The following is a 6,837-nucleotide window of genomic DNA, read 5'->3' as shown; positions in this document are numbered from 1 at the left end:
TTTCTCTCTCTCCTCTCTCTCTCTTTCCTGTCTCATCTCTCTACCTTCTCTCTCCAATTTCTCTCTCTAAATTCTCTCTCTATTTTCTCTCTCTTTATGGATTTTATCTCTCTAGGATCTTTCTCTCTCTCTCTGATTGCATCACGGATCCTAGGATAAACTTGAGATGAAAATATGATGACCTGAGATTGCTTCCAAATTCGTGCAGTAGGTTGGGTCCTAATCTGATTCTTATTCGAAATTTATAACATCGATTATGGTTAATCCATATTGAGTCACTCTGATATGATCTTTAATGATCTCGATCATGATTGTCCCATTTAAAAGATACGAAGATTCTCTCTCCACTTTCTCTTTCAACTTTTTCTCTCTAAAATTTTCTCTCTCTTCATGAATTTTCTCTCTCTAGAAGTCTTATAGATCAGTGGAGGATCCAGATACTTAGACAAATCTTAATTTTGATTAATCCTAAGAGAGGTCCTAGATTTGTGTTATTAGGATCGATTATCGATAATTTTCTTCATATATGATTTTTATATTTGATCAGGATTATGAAGAGATATGATTGTCTGCATAAGATGTCAAGTGAAATATTTTATTTTCAAAATTCATAAATCAAAGAAGAACATTGATTTCTATGCTTGGATCAGTCACTGGTAAAGGTAAGAATCCCTGTACATGATCACCATTATATATATGCTATTTTACTGTTGATCTTGCATCATTGGTTTTGCATCGTTGGATTTGAGATCGATGAATTTGCTATATCCGAGACACCATTATTTGCTTATATGATTTTGAGCATGAGTATGTTATGTCAATATATATGTATCAGAGATTGATGGCATGATTATATGGATATGACATATCTAAATTGATCATAACGCAAGTCGAAATTGATTTGATGAAATCAACACATAATGATTAAATGAAAAGAAAGAGATATATGGTATGGACTAGCCTTGTCATATGGAACAGCCTGCCAGGAGCTTATGCCTAAGATAGCCGGTCAGGAGCTTATACTTGGGACAGCCCGTCAGGAGCTTATGCTTGGGACAGCCCCCACTGGCTTATAGGTGGATCAGTCGGTCAGGAGCTCATGCCTGGGATAGCCCGTCAGGAGCTTATGTCTGGAACAGCCTCTCACGGGCTTTCGTATGTAGGATAGCCGGCCAGGAGCTCATCTTAGGACAGTCTTGAAAGGCTTTTAAGTAAAAATTGATTCGGATGATGACTAAGGTATAGACTTGGTTAGTCCAGAGCCAGAAAGAAAATGTTAAAAATTATGTGATTATGAAAAGAGAAATGAAAGATAAGACATGAAACAATTATTGAACAAAAGTATTTCACCTGTTAACATATGATGATGCATTTTTTTGACAAGACAAATAATTTATAGATATTTGTATTATTCCGGATATTGAACATGAGATTTTATGTTTTATTGTTTATCTTTATTTTTAAATTATATTATTATATCAGTGTGATATGAAAATTCTTACTGGACTGTAAATCTCACACCTTTTCATCTTTCTTTTTCTTCTCAGAGTTACAGGATGTTTATGATTGACTATGACTTGGACTTACGGATGAGCAGATGAATAGATAGAGTGTCATAGTACCTGATCAGAGGATTGAAAAAATTTAATTTATAATTATGCAAGATTTTACGAATTATTGTTGAAATTAATTGTTATGGATGTTAAGATTGTAATGATTTATTTTGGCCTTGCATATTCTTTAGGGCTTGCTCTAAGGAGTGTGCGGCCATCACGTATCCGACCCGGATGTTGGATTTGGGGCGTGACATTCATAGTCAATTCTTTGGTTACAAGATTTGATGAATATTTTTGAAGCTGGATTTATTGGGATGGTATATCACAAGCTATAAAAAGGCAACACTTCATTGTGCTGCTTGAAGGTTTAAGACACATAGCCTCGTGCAAAGCTGTTTAAAATGCCTTTTCTTTTCCCCCGATGAAGACTCCTTTACCAAGAGATAAGGAAATGTGCAATATAAATATGACATAGCATCAAGGATCTAAGCTAGTTTATGTTGCAGCACCAAATTGTGTCAAACATGTAGCTGAGAGAGAAAAAAAAAGAGGGTGAAAATCTTGATTTCCCACAAATCTTCTTCTGAAATGTTATACATCACTGTACTTTCATTTTCTGAATGACAGTGATGAAGCCTCAGCTTAATCTTTCTTTCAGGAAAAAAAAAAAAAGGAAAGAAGAAGAAGAAATGTTGTAGATGCTCTTACCAGGCCAGTGGCAATGAGTGTGATTGAGAAACATGAACTTTGCCCAAGGCTTAGCTAAGGTTTGGTGAACATGCTAAATTGAATCCAAAGAATGTTGAAGATATGGTTTCTAAGGATGCTACTGAACAAGCATTCACAAGTTGAAATAGTTCATGTGCAAAAGCATTGTTAAATATATTACAGACAATTAACAACTCCGTCAAATCTAAAGAAACATATGATCTGAAAATGAAATGAAGAACTAATACAATCAATAGTTTGATGGTTCCATAAGAAATAGCCAGAGATGTCTCCATGAACATGTTCAAGAAACCGTTGACCTCATCACCTGCATCCTGCAAGGCTGGAGACAGCAAATTGGTTATTTATTTAGATGGAAATGATAAAGTTAATTGCTGGATTTTTTAAAGTAGTTTGCAAAACAAGTGCAGCCTTTGGCAATTGGCATGGTGGATATTTGGCATATATATATAAAAACCCAGCCTTCTAAAAAGAACTAGAATTAAATTTCTTGATGCATCGAATGGACAAAAAACTTCAGAGCAGGTGAGAACCAAGATGCATTCAATGGCATTCATATTTTCCCACATTGTGGATTCCAAAAGAAGGGTGCATTTAAATTACTATAGTACTAATAATATATTATTAGCTTGAATTATATTTGTAATTACAAAGATATGATTTATAAAAGAAGATTTGGGCCAATGAACTTAAAATTAAAAAAAGTAAAAAAAAAATCTAGACGGATAAATCACAACGTGAACTTTAAAACTTCAAAGCGACATAACAACTAGTGCTTGTCGCTGTCTCATTTATGTAAGCCCAAGAAACATATCAACTTTCAATTGTTGAATTGATGAGTTGCAACCTTTTGACCGAAACAAAAGATTTGATAAAGAAGTCATAGGATCACAACCAGCAGTAATAGCAATCATTGTCAGCAGTCGTTCAAAGTACATTTCCTGAGTTTCTCCATGTCTGTTTTCTTTCCTTTCTTTCCCTCCTTTTCTAAGTGTTCTTGGTTGACTCCCTTCCTTTTGTGAACTGTATGGGAGCTTCTCATCTTGTGAGGACAAAAGAAACAAAAATTCTGGCTTAGGAAGGTTAATGATATGGTCCCACGTTCTATCAGAAGCCTTCTGGCAGGCGGTAATGGTTACAATAATAACTGTTTGTGTCTGATACTGAGACTAAGAAATGCATGCATGTTTTAAAACCTATTTTAATGGCTTCCATGAACATTCGAGATGTCTATCACAAGAACTCATGTTATAGCATTTGTTTCGTCTGATCACAAGCCCACAAAATGAACTATCACATGTGCAACTGATGTGATGCAAAATGGCAACTTCAAACAAGGAAAACCACCAAAAAAAGTACAAAGTAGACCTCTTTTAGTTTTTTAATTTTCCGTGACACTTGCCAAGAGAGCTGATAAAGCTAGAATTTGGAGCATGGAGACCGACGGAGTGCATACACAGGCATTTCAGGATTAAAGCATCATATTATATATATAATTCCCGGCTTTATTAATGGTCTTATCAGTGTTTTGGTGCATAGGGTGTTATAAGAGGTGGATTTTGTATTAACCCATCCTGTCATCCAACTATTTGTATTTGACAAAAACAACCTGAAATGGTAAAGATCAATCTCCAGTAAGATCAGCAGTACTTGGTTGAGTTCAATGTTCTGTTTTCCCAAGCTAGACAAGGGAAAGAAATTTTAGAATAAGATTTCTTAACTTCTCCATCAGAAGTGCGACAACTCAACAATAATTTCAGCAATTAGAACGTTCAAAAACAGAGAGAGATAAATCATAGTACTCTGCATGATATTATGTCAAACATGTGGCGTGTGAGTTTGTTTATTCCATTAGTAGAATCTCAAGGAATGGAAATAACAGAGGAAATGGAGGAGAGAGGGAGTGACTTACTGGAGTATTAATGTTCGAAAATAGTGGAGGGGATGTGTCGAACCTTGTGTACCCATCCTCATTTCTGACCCTATCATTGAACTCACGATACACTTGAATCAGCTTCAGTTCCCGAAGGGTGGTCACGTGCTGCAATCCCTCGGGAAGCATCTTCAATTTCTTGCAGCAATCGATAGTTAAGTGGGTGAGGCTGGGCATCGCCCCAACGTCCACTCTCCATTCCTCTAAATAATCAAGTACTGATAATATCAAGTGTTGCAGTCGAGGAAAGCAACCAGCAGAACACGACATGCTCCGCCCTGCATATGCACCCCAGCGTAGTGCAAGAAGCCTGAGGTTTGGCAGCTTCTCCAGCACTGGCATTGGGTCTTGCTCCAAATGAGATGAAATTAATATGAGCTTGGTGAGGTTTGGCGGGAATTGACTGCTATCAGGGAATTGCTGCAGTTCGAACAATCCACTCAGATATAATGACTAATGAGCGAAGCTTCTGCAGGTGTCGTGCATGTGCGAAGAAGATGTCTTTAGGCAATTCTTCCACATACATACTAAAGGAGAGGAGGCTGTCCATTTTCTCGAGTGATTTTCCGAATGATACACTAAATATTCTTTCGTATGCCATCTCTGCAGAGTCTGATGTAGTAACCCAATTCTTGATGAATCTTATGCCCCCTAAACGGATCATATCCATAATATCCATATAATTTCGTTTAGATTCAACGAATACGATACTTAGAGTCTGCAGGTTCTTGTGATCACCACTTATTGGTGCGCTTATAAATAAAAGAAAATTAATATATAGGTGCCTCAGCGTCCGGATTTTCCAAATTGATTTTGGAAGACGATCAATTCCTGTACGGCTCACATCCAGAGTCTGCAGATTGAGGAGATGTCCTATAGAGGATGGTAGTGTCTCTTCAAACCAGTCCTCCTCAATCCCAGGTATCGTAGATGAATCATGTTGCCCATCTCTTTCGGTAACTCCTGAAGATCTTCTGCATCCTCCAAATCCAGCACCCTTAATAAGTTTAACCCATTCAAACTGTGTGTGTCATTCAAAAGGTGCAATTCATGTGGAGGAATCCGTGGCTTGGCATGTCTAGCAACTTCCATGTTACGAGTAGTAAGCAGTATTCTGCTACCGTTGTTTCCATTGGGAAGGACTTGCTGCACTTGTCTCCAAACATCCACAGTCCATACATCATCCATCACGACCAAATACCTTTTGTCTCTTAGCAAATCGACGAGCCTCTCTCTCACTTCTTCTTCACCCATCTGCTCTAAGTCTTCTACTGTAATTTCTGTAGTTGTTCCTCTCTTCCTTTTTAGTCCCATTACCTTTTTCATGATTTCCTTCAGAAGCTCAATAGCTCGGTAATTCTGAGAAACTGAAACCCAAGCGAAGGTATGGAAATGTTCTTTAGGGTCATTACAAACCTTTCTTGCGAGGGTGGTCTTGCCAAGCCCGCCCATACCCACTATAGAAATTACACTGCGGTTTTTGTTCTCCGGATCAATCAATAGTTTCACTAATTTGTTCTTATCCTCATCAAAGCCTATGACATCAGTGTCGTCAGAGAAATGACCGGAATATTTGTCGCAATTTTTGCAGATTATCATCCCAATCACTTCTCTTCTCAACCCCACTTTCACCCCGGTCAACAATGCCACATGTGGCTTTGATCTTATCGATATCACCGATCTTCTCCTCTATTCTTTTAATTTCAGAACCAATTTTATGTAGGGTGATCAATTCACAAGGTTTGTGAGAGGACCTTGAAATGGAGCCCATGAAGCCTCTCCTTTGGTGTCGCCTTTCGCGCATGCAGTTGATGGTGTCTATGACGTCTTCCATTTCATAGGCTACATCTCTTACCGCAATTATCCAGCTCTGCATTCGTGCGTCTCCTCTCTTCCTTCTGGAATCCGCATCTTTGAGGAAGCCTCGCAGAAAGCGGAGTTGTGTTTTCACCCATTCGATCTGACCACGCACACCAGCCCAGGAAACAGCTTCATCTATGAGAAGGTTGGCAAGCTGAGACACGACATCGGAAAGCACATCCGAAGCAATACTCGAAACCAGAGACTCAAGCATCTCTCCTTCCCTCGCTTTTCCTAACAGGAATAACGTTTTAGACTATATGGTCAAATGGAGGAGCCAAGAGGAACAGGGCTTTATCTCTCCGGAACAGAGCTCGGTTCTGAGCTTTCTGTCATCAGAGAAAACAAATCTGATGCTTTCCTCAAGCAAATAGCAATGGAATTTTCCATTTTCTTTTAGGCAAGAATGAAGTGGGAAACTTCCCCCAAAATTCGTAAAGATTCAACTTCAGGACAGCATCTCATCCTTGGGATAAGTTCATCTGAAGTTCCTCGGGAACTTGAGGACAGCATCTCACCTTGGGGATAAAGTTCATAGGATCATGACAACCATCACATACTCATAGAAAACTCTTCCCATAAGTATGCAAGGCATCTTATCATACTATCCTAAAATAACAGCAGAATAATTAGTCAATAATTTAAATCCAAAATATAATGATCTAAATTTTTCTTTAATGTCTCAATAAATTCAACAATGATTCATAGTCCTTACATTAAATTCAATAAGACTTTCAACCGAAAATAAAAGTATAGAGA

General features: G+C 37.9%; 1 pseudogene; it reads right to left on the bottom strand.

Moving 5' to 3' along the window:
* Positions 1-2,370: 2,370 nt before the first annotated feature.
* LOC105036418 (probable disease resistance RPP8-like protein 2) lies at positions 2,371-6,585 on the bottom strand (annotated as a pseudogene).
* Positions 6,586-6,837: the final 252 nt, after the last annotated feature.

The sequence above is a fragment of the Elaeis guineensis genome, chromosome 1 (genome assembly GCF_000442705.2).
Source record: "Elaeis guineensis isolate ETL-2024a chromosome 1, EG11, whole genome shotgun sequence".
NCBI classification, from domain to species: domain Eukaryota; kingdom Viridiplantae; phylum Streptophyta; class Magnoliopsida; order Arecales; family Arecaceae; genus Elaeis; species Elaeis guineensis.
This window is presented reverse-complemented; position numbering and strand designations above follow the sequence as displayed.